Consider the following 9,445-nt stretch of genomic DNA (forward strand, 5'->3'; position numbering starts at 1 on the left):
AGAGGGGAGCTGTGGTTGGATAGACGGGGAATGGAGAGGAGGGGGCGCGTGGGAGAGGGAATGGGGACGTCTTGCTGGCCAGTTGGCTGGAGGAGGGGGAAATTGGTTTGTGCCTGGGGAATTCGCTTATGTCTCCCCCCCAATAAAATAGGAGGGAAGAGCAGTCGGGGGGGGGCAGCTGCACGTGGTGGTGTCTGGAGCTCACAGGGCCAGACTGAGTCCGTCCCGCTGACACAAGTGCCTGGAGCAAGGGGCTGAGGGGAAATCACCGTTCCAGGGGCCAAGCCGCAGCCTCCAACAGCCCCTGCTTTGCCCTAATGGAATTCATCCAGTCAACAAAGTTTTCCCGGGGCCGGTTGTAAACCCCACCGAGCTTCCTGCCTTCACCGTCTTGTTCCCCCGCAGGAAGCGCTGGCCCCACGGCCCGATTTGTTCCTTCCATGGGCCAAGTTGCGGTGCCGCTGAGCACGTCCCTTCCCACGAAGGCGGCGCCTGCCCTGCTCCCCGGGTCGCCCTGCAGGAGGCTGGCCTGCAGCAGGAGGAATGTGGGTGAGTCAGGTGGCAGGGGTGGGATCCTGCCATGGCCTATAAGGAAACAGGGTGTCCCAGCCCTTCCCAGGGAGCCTGGACAATGCAGGTTGGCTTCCTCTTTTTTTTGTTTTTTGGAGGCAGGGTCCTCTCCAGTCTCCCCCAATTTTCCTCTTTATTCCCAACCACCACTCTGCACCCCTCAGCTCTGGCCTCCCCTGCACCCACCGACCCCCCACTCTGCCCCGCAGCCCCCTGGTATCCCTGCCCTGGGCCCCTCACTCCTGACCTGCAGCTCCCCCGCTGTGCCCCTCTGCAGAGGGGAGACTGTTAGCCAGGCTGAGATGAGCACAGGTGCGGGTCACGAGCATGCTCAGGGAAGTGGGGCTGAGACCTACCACACTCATTCCCCTGGCGGTTCTCATGCACGTTCTGAACGGGAGCCCCAGAGGGGCCAGGCGGGTGCAGCTGCTTGGCTGCATGTTGTGTCCCTGGGGCGGGCGAGTGGGCCAGCCAGCTGGGGGAGGGAGGGTGGTAAAGGACATACCAAGGTCAGGTGAGGTTTCTCCTGCCCGGATTGTCTTTCCCCCTCTGCAGTGATTTTCCGGCCAGGCAGGAAGCAGGAGCCTGAGCAAACAGTGGCTCCATGAATTATTTAGCATGTGGAGCTCCTCAGTCAGGCCTCATGGGAGCCTGCGACCTCTTCCTCCTTGAGACGGGGGCACCCCGTGGGGAGGGGGGGCAGGTTAGCCGGCCGAGAGGCTGGGGAGCTGCTTGTCAGCCCCCTGGGCAGCCAGAGTCGAACCCCATTTCAGAGAGAGGGACTGTGGTCAGGTATTTACCCCATGGCACTGGGGCTCCGGACACCTGGGTTCTCTCCCCGGGGCTTTGTGCTGGAGTCGGCGCTCGGGCTTGGGCACATCAGTTGGGTGAAGTGGCTCCACTGAGATGTGCCGGTGGGCCCTTCCCTGTAATGCCAGAGCCAGGAACCATCAGCTGAGCCCAGAAGGAGGAGCCCCGGGCTGGGCCTGGGGCCGCACAAGGAGAGACCCAAGAGGCTTTTCTGTCTCCCAGCCCACTGCCCGGAGCGTGGCAAAGGGGCTCGTGGGCGGCCGTTCCACAGGTGGCATTAACCAGGGCACTGCGGCCAATAGCACGCAGCCCTCGCAGGGCAGGGAGCAGCAGCGAGAGCCCTGGGCAGCCATTCCACCCCCAGCTATCCTGGGCACGATGCCAGCGTGTCCCCTGCTGGCAATGGAGCGCCCACCCCTTCTCGGCAGGCAACCGGGCGCTGGGTCAGGAGCAGCTTCCAGGCAGAGCTTGTCGGACTCCTCCTCCTCTGGCTCCCGGTGCAGACCTGCCAGGCCTCGCAGAGGAAGGGCACCGGGCGTGGGTGTGAGAGGCGATGTCAGCCTGGCGCGTGCAGGGTCCGACCGCGCTGCCAGTAGCTGCTGCACCGAGATAAGAGGAGCCCAGGCAGGAAATGGGCTGTTTGAGCCAAAGCTGGGCTGTGCTGGGCCTGGGGGTCCGGGGCTGCCTGGGGTTCGGCTCACGGCCCAGCTCTGGGCCGAGGCTGCTCAGTTAATCTCCCAGCCCCTGCCTGGAGGGGCATGGACCGGGATGGGGCCCTGGGCACAGCTCCTCATAGACAGCTTCAGGGCAAGGGTTGCAGTCTGCACTTCGGACATCCCCACCCAGCCGTACGCCCTGGCGCTGCAGGTCCATACTGCACCCCCGCACATTGGTGCACAGCCTGCCGCTTGCTCACACGCACGCACCACCTACGCTCTGTCCTGCCCCCTCCCCTTGCACGTGCTCTCACACACACACACTTGTGCACACACGGCCCAGCACACTCACCATCGCGCTCTCACACAGCCTGCCAAGTGCACACACAACTGCATGTGCCCCATTACAAAGGCACTTGTCACCCACCCAAGGGCTCTCCACGGTCCTGTCATTCTCCCAGCCCCATGGTGGAAGGAGGCTCCCGCTCACTGCCCACTCCTGGCTGCTGGCTTGATTGTGCTGTTATCTGCTCAAAGATCATGTCCAGGTTACTGAGTAACCCTGGGGGCAGAGGCTGAGAGAAGAGCTGAAGACACCCTCAGAAGTGGAGCTGGGCAGGTCTCCCCCCACCCCCCCACGGGCAGTGAGACCTGCCCGGAGGGGTCGGGGGCAGCAGCATCTGGTCTGTACAGGAAAGGCACAAAGCCGGGCAGGGGGCTGCTTTCCGCTTGGCCACGATTTGAGTCTCTGGCTTTCCTTTCCCTGCCTCCTGGGTTTACACTGAGGCAGCCCCCTTGCCCCACAGCCGTTCCCATAGCCCCAGCAGCTCTGGCAGGAGCACAGGCCCTTCCAGTGTCTCCCCAGGGCTCTGCTCTGCCTGGCCCCCCAGGTCCCCTTTGCGGGGTGGATGGTCGTGCTCGGGGGCTGGGGTAGGTTGGAACTAACCCCACAATCTGCACCACAAGCCCTGCAGTGGGAGTTGGTGGGTTTCTCATGGTTCTGAGCCATGGGGGCGCAGGGGCTGGTATTCACCCAGCATGTGCAGCCCCTCACCCAGCCCGGCCTGTAAAGGTTTGAGAGGGGTGCAGGTGACGGGGTCACAGATCCCACGCTCGGGCCCCTCCTCCAGAGGGGAGGTGGTGCGACACCGCGCAGCGTCACTCAGCAGCCCCCGCTGTTCTCTCTCTGCTTAGCGCTCACCCCTGCTCTCTTCTCGGCTGCTTCGTTTTCTGTGCACTTGGAAATCTTGAACCAGCCCTGGCCCCGGCCAGGCAAACCAGACTCAACCCAGGCCCCACATGCGCACAGGGGCCCTGCTCTAACCACCATGCAGGGGCTGGGAGCCAGGGCCCCACGGATTTCTGGATCCCCCTTTCTGAAAGCCCAGATCCAACTCAGTAACCAGCCGACTGCACCCAGCTAAACCCTCCAGGCCGGCAAGCAAACCAGGCTAGCGGACACGTGCCCCTGCATTGCCTGCCCCGCAGTGACCCACACATCCCTCCTCACCCCCAGCCCCATGGGGGAAGGGCAGAAAATGGGAAGTGGGGAAGATTTGGCTGTTATCAGTGGCTCTGGTAACATATTAACAGCCTTGAGCCGGGAAAGGCCAGAGGTCGGTTGCCTGGTGCAGGCTGCTCTGGACCCGCCTGGTCTAGTTTGCAAGGACACAGCGATTCCCCAGGCTCCCGGATCCCCCAGCTGGGGAACCGAACCGGGCCCTGCCAGCCAGCCGCCGCTGCACCGTGGCTCCCTTCCCCGCTGTCACCCAGCCTGCAGCTCCAGCTCTGCGAGGTGCCCGTCAGGCGAGGCCCCAGGGCCAGCCCGCAAGGCTCACGAGGGGGCTGCCACCCCAGCCAGCTGGTGTTTACCAGGCACCTCGCCAGCAGCAAGGGGGTATCCAAGCAACGCGTGTGTGTTTAAGCTCCTCGTGGCCACGAGCTGCCCTTTCCAGCAGCCCATCCAGGGAGCACAAAGGGCGGAGGGGACGGGAAACCCAGCTGCCTCCGGCCCTCGCCAGCCTTTGCCTTTGATGCCATGGGCGGCGTTCGTGGTACTGTTCGTGTCCCTCCACCCTGAGCCACGCAAACCAGATCCCAGCCGAGACGCCCGGCTGGGGCTGAGCGTGGGACTGGGCCCAGGCCCAGCTGCGGGCCGAGGGGCCCTGGCTGACGTCTAGGACGGGCGTCGGGGGTAGAGAGCCCTGCTCGGTGCAAGGAGCCCGCGGCGGTTACTTTAGTGACTCCGGCTTCCAACCGCTGCTCCTATTAGCCAGTCCCTTCTCGGCCCTGGGGGCTGCTCAGGACAGGGCGAGCGGGAGAAGGTGGAAGTGACGCACCAGAGCGTTTGGGGTAAATACAGCGAGGGTGGGGGTAACGTGCTCTCCAGCCAGGTCTGACCAGCCCAGCTGTGTTCGACCTGCAGCGGCTGCTCAGAAAGGCCGTAATCTGCCCAGGGAGGGCTCAGGCTGTCGTGGGCTGCGTCTACACTTGAAACACTCCATGCGTAGGGCTCGGTCAGCAGCTCCGGCTCTCGGGGGGTGGATTTTTCAGAGTAGATCAGCGCTCAGAGGCTCCCACCCTGGCTACTGCCCAGCCTGTTGGATCGGCGCTTTGTCCTGCCTGCCCTTGGGCTCCCAGGGCTGCCAGCAGGTGAGAGGTGTGAACAGTACAGCTCCTCTCGCGCCTGGCAGGCAGGGCTCGGGATCGCTCTGTCCAGCCCGCCGGCGTGGAAGGAGCGGCCACGGGGGCTGTACCCAGCTGATGCAGACCCTGGCCCTGCCCTCTTGCGTGGCACAGACTGCTCCGGCCACACGCCTGGGGCATGGAAGGGAAGGGAGTGAACAATGAGCCAGCTGGCTGAGGGGCTCGTAATGTGCCAGCCAATCTGGCTGCCCTGCCTGTGCTGAGAGCCATGGTCTCCGGGCGTCTCAGACAGCACAGCTCAGGGGCTATCTGCTTAGCGCTGGGCAGGTCAGCTGCAGCCAGTGAGAGCCCAGGGTCACGGCCAGTGGGCTTTGCTCAGGCACCATTGCTTCATACCCAATCCCCTGGATACAATGGGCAGAGGGGCACTGGGGAGTGACCCCAGTAATGACAGGCGAGGCCCCCTCCAAGGCAGCAGGGAACTGCTGGCTCCAGCATGCTCTCTGCCCATGCAAAAATGCCAACCAGAGAGAGGGATTTTCCCTCTGGGTTCTCAGCGTGTGGCCAAGGCTGAAGATTAGCCCACGGACCTGGCCGCTTTCACCTCCTGCTGCTCTTCTGGAATCTAACTAAGGTCCTGAAGCCACTGGTGGGTCTCAGTCCAGCTCCAAGGGCCCGTCCTAGGGAAACCTGGGCACTAGCTGGCACCCAGTTGGCACAGCAGAGATGTCAGGGTCCAGTATGGCCATTGCAGAGCACGGCTGCAGAGACCAAAGGTCACCCCCATGGTGGAAGGCTGTGGCTCCAAGCAGACTCGGCTTTTGGTGTCATGCGGTGCTTGGGTAAAAATCACAGCTCTTAAATGTGAGCTCTTGTTGCTTGAATGCAAAGGACAATGCAGATGTGTGGATTCCACTCGGCCCTGCGACACCGGGCCCAACCCGGTTTATCCAGCCTGTATCTGCTTGGGCAACAGAGGACGCCCCTCGGCAGGCCTGTCTGCCCAGCACCTTCCACCAGCACTGAATTTCCGTTTGAAAGAAAACCCAAGAATGGAGCAACGCGATGCTGTCGTCAGAGCCGGCCAGACCCAGGCAGGCAGGGGCTGCGGAGCAGATCAACACCAACAGGAAATCTTTTGTGCAAACACCGCGAGCAAAGCCAAAGTGACACCTGATGGTCACTGAACAGCCCTGCCTTTGTCCAGGTGCAGCAGGTGAAGCAAATTGGCTTCTAACGACTCCCCCTGCCAAGAGGGACCCTGCTGGGGAATCCACCCAGCAGGGGCGGGGGCTCAGTGCACCCACTGCCCGGCTCTGGGGCTGTGCCCACGCTTTGGATTCTTTCCCTATGTCCTCGGTTGCTGTTGGAGGAGAAAGTGGGTCAGCGGGCGAATGAATTGGCCGGTCCCAAGGTGGCTGGCAGAGTGTACCCCATGGGCACCTGCTACTGGGGTCTGCAACTTTTCAGTCACATTGGGCAAGCCCGCGTGACCCCTACTGGATGATCTCGGGGTGCCTCCCCGGACCACAACTGCACTGTGCCATGCAATCCCTCCCATCCCCGAGCTGCCAGAGCATCAGCAGGAAACCTGGCGTGAGCTGAGAGCCCCACGAGCGAGGCAGCCGCACGCCAGCCTGCCAAGGGGGTGCAGGCTGCTCACGGGGGGCCTTTCCCAGCAGTCTCCCCGCCAGGGCTGGCTCTGCTTCCGCACTGACTGCCTTTGGAGGAGCAGCAAGAGCTGCAGCTAGTTCCCTCTCCCCTGGGACTCTCTCTAATTGTTCCCAGTGAACTTCCGCTGCTGCTCTCAGCCCAGCATCGCCTCTTTCTTTGCACCTGGTACAAACACCTGCAGAGGCCAGAGCTGGGGGAGGGGCCCTTCCACGTCACCCAGGATTTGCAGAGGAAAGCGGGCCAGCCACCTGCTCAGCACAGAGCGAGCCCTGCGATCCATGGAGCTGCTGCCCGAGCCAGGCAGGCCCTTCCTCACCCAACCACGGCGGAGCCAGGGTGCTGCAGCCCCAGGGACTGTATTCGCTCAGGGGCCTTGCTTGCTGCAGGCCTCCTGCAGTGTAGCTGTAAGGTCTGCAGATGCATCAACGGCTGTACATAAAACCGTGCCTGGAGCTAGGCCAATGCCCAGAGGTAAAGGCTCAGGGGAATGAGGGGCTTCTGTGGAGTGGTGAGGGCAGAGGGGGGTTGCACTATACTGCCAAGAGCACAAGCACTGATGGAACTGGTCAAGCCTCCAGCTGACACAAGCCCTGTGTCTGGCCAGGGCGTGTCACCTGGCAGACATTCTAGAGCTGCATTAGACACAGGGAAAAAACTCTCTTTCAATGAACCCTGGTGAAACCTCCCCAAAGGCCCAACAAGAACAGCGCTGGCTGGTCCCGAGCAGTCAGATTACCCTGGAAAAGTGGGGAAACCAACCGTCACGTAGGGCGAGTGTTTCACCGGTGTGGGAAACGCCAGGTGTATCGCAGGCGTCCTGTGGATCCAGATGGGGGTCGGGGCCCTCCATGGAGCTGGGCCTGGAACCCACGCAACCAAGAGCGAGTCCCTGCCCCAAGGAGCTTCCAACCCAGGTAGTAACAGTCCCGTGGGCTGGAGAGCTGGGGCCTAAGCCAACCTGATTATGGACCAAGCCCCACTTGAGGGGACTGGGCACTTCCCTACAAAGGGCAGAAGGTGGCTGCAGCAGAGAGGGAGAACCTGGCTGGAGGGGTGATGAAGCCCAGCTGTGAGGAGAACCAGGTAGGCTGCTCAGAGCAGGGAGGCCGGGGAGAAGGTAAGCGGCTTAGTAGGAAGTGGCCCAGGAGAAAGCAGAAGACCTAGCTGTGGCATACGGGGCCTGGGGCTGAAGCCCGGGGGGGGCAACTCTTCCAGGGGGGCTGCAAGCTGAGCCCTGAAGGCAGACTGAGGAATAGCCCAGAGAGGTGGGAGGGTTTGTTCAGCTTGGGATGCTCACTTTGGACAGTGGTGACCTCAGAAGGTGGGGACTGAAGATGGTGACCCAGCTGGGTCACTGGAAATCCCCATGGGGCTGGGGGGACTGGAGAGCTGCTATGCCACAGCTGGCCACAAGGGGGTGCCTAGCAGCCCCCGGCAATGGGGCAGGGCAGGGAGCAGTCACCTGGCGGGGGGGGTCCCAGTCCTCAGCAAATAGAGACACAGAGCAGAGGCTGGATCAGCTGGAGCCAGGCGTGTGGTGCCTCTTCCTGGGTGCGCTGGGCCAGCACCTTTGCCGAGTCCCCATGATGACACAGGAGGCAGCTGCCAGATTTTCATCGTGCTGACTTTGGGACAGGGTGTCCCACCCCGCTGGGCTGCAGGGCAGGGCAGGGCTGAGTGCTTAGCCCGGAGAGCAAGAGACAAACACGGGCAGGGGGAATGTTTCCCGCTCGGGTGGCCCCACCAGCCTGCGCTATGGAAGCAGCGGGACTGGCAGGCCCAGGTCTCATCGGCTCAGGCCAAGGCCAAAGAACATTGCCCAGGAGGGCAGAGAGGGGAGTTTGGAGCAGGGGTTCGGTGGGCCCGATACGGGGAGGTGCCAAGTGCCCTCTGCTCGCCGACCCCACCCTGCCATAATCCTCCCCCCGCCCAGGTGGCTGCAGGGCCGGTTGGATTCCCCCAGCCTGTTCCGTCACAAACAGCTGCTGTGCAAAGAGCCCTCTGTGCTGCGCCTGCTGTGCCAACCTCCGGGACCATCGATCCGCCCCGCAGCCAGGTTCTGTGCCCTCTGGCTGGCTACGCCCTGGGCTGGAGCAGCCGGCGGTGTGCTGGGTGGGGGTGCAGCACGCTGCCTGGGCTCAGGGGAACCTGGGGCTGTTTCAGGCCCATGACCCGTGGTCTGGAGAGGGGCAGGGTGGGGCAGAGTGAAAGCTGGTGGAAGGGGGGCAGCGGCAATGCCCCCTCAGGAGTATGGGTTGGGGGCACTAGGCTGGTCACACAGGGCCTGGGGCAGGCAGAGCCAGAGCCCTGACCCACACACCCAACACCCCGTGAGGCAGGGATTCATATCCCTTCCTGCCCCCCGGCTCCAGGCCGGCGGCGGGTTATGCTGGCAGAGGCTCCACCCACAACCCTTTGCAGGCTGGGCCGGGGTAGAACAGGAGCCTCCCCCCGGCCAGGGGAGGTCACTGCAGTCAGGCTGGGAGGGGGGCCGAGCCCCTGGAGCTGATCTGTCTCTCTGGGGCGGTGCTGGCAGCACCCAGGCCTGTGACTAGCACGTCAGGGAAGAGCCTGACAGTCACCAGCCATAATCACCCCTTGGAGAGACGCATGCAGCCGGTGGGGCGCGGCCCATCTCCCAGCACAAGGCCCCAGCAGCTCAGGCTGGGTACAAGCCACAGAGTGTCTGTTCAAACAAGCCGGGGCTTCTGGCCTGGGTGCAGTGTGTCTGGGGGACGAGCAGGGGGGTCCTTTGCAGGGACCAGTCAAGGGCAGCCTGATGTCTGGCCCAGCAAACATCAGGACACCCAACAGCTTAGCTCCTGCCCCCCAAACGAGCTGTCACCCACCTCCCCCGGGGGCACTGGAGCTCCTGGCCTCAAGAATGGGATCCACCCTGAGTCTAACGCATGGGGGGGAGCCCCAGCCCTGCTGAATGCAGACAGAGTCCTCTGCTCAGCCTCCCCACCCTGCTCCTGGAAGTGGTGCCGGGGAGCAGGGATGGGGGAGGCACAATGGCTAGAAAGGGAGGATCCCAGGGGAACTAAAAGCTGTTAAAACTGGAGAACCCCCTCAGGGACCAGGGAGGT

At 63.2% G+C, this 9,445-nt stretch overlaps 1 long non-coding RNA gene across 1 annotated transcript; it reads right to left on the reverse strand.

The window, feature by feature from the left end:
- Positions 1-174: 174 nt before the first annotated feature.
- Positions 175-7,811, reverse strand: LOC120383156. Its single transcript, XR_005588353.1, has 2 exons — positions 7,093-7,811; positions 175-529 (listed from the first exon to the last, which is right to left on the reverse strand). It is a non-coding gene; the product is annotated as an uncharacterized LOC120383156 (long non-coding RNA).
- Positions 7,812-9,445: the final 1,634 nt, after the last annotated feature.

The sequence above is a fragment of the Mauremys reevesii genome, linkage group 15 (assembly GCF_016161935.1).
Source record: "Mauremys reevesii isolate NIE-2019 linkage group 15, ASM1616193v1, whole genome shotgun sequence".
NCBI lineage: Eukaryota > Metazoa > Chordata > Testudines > Geoemydidae > Mauremys > Mauremys reevesii.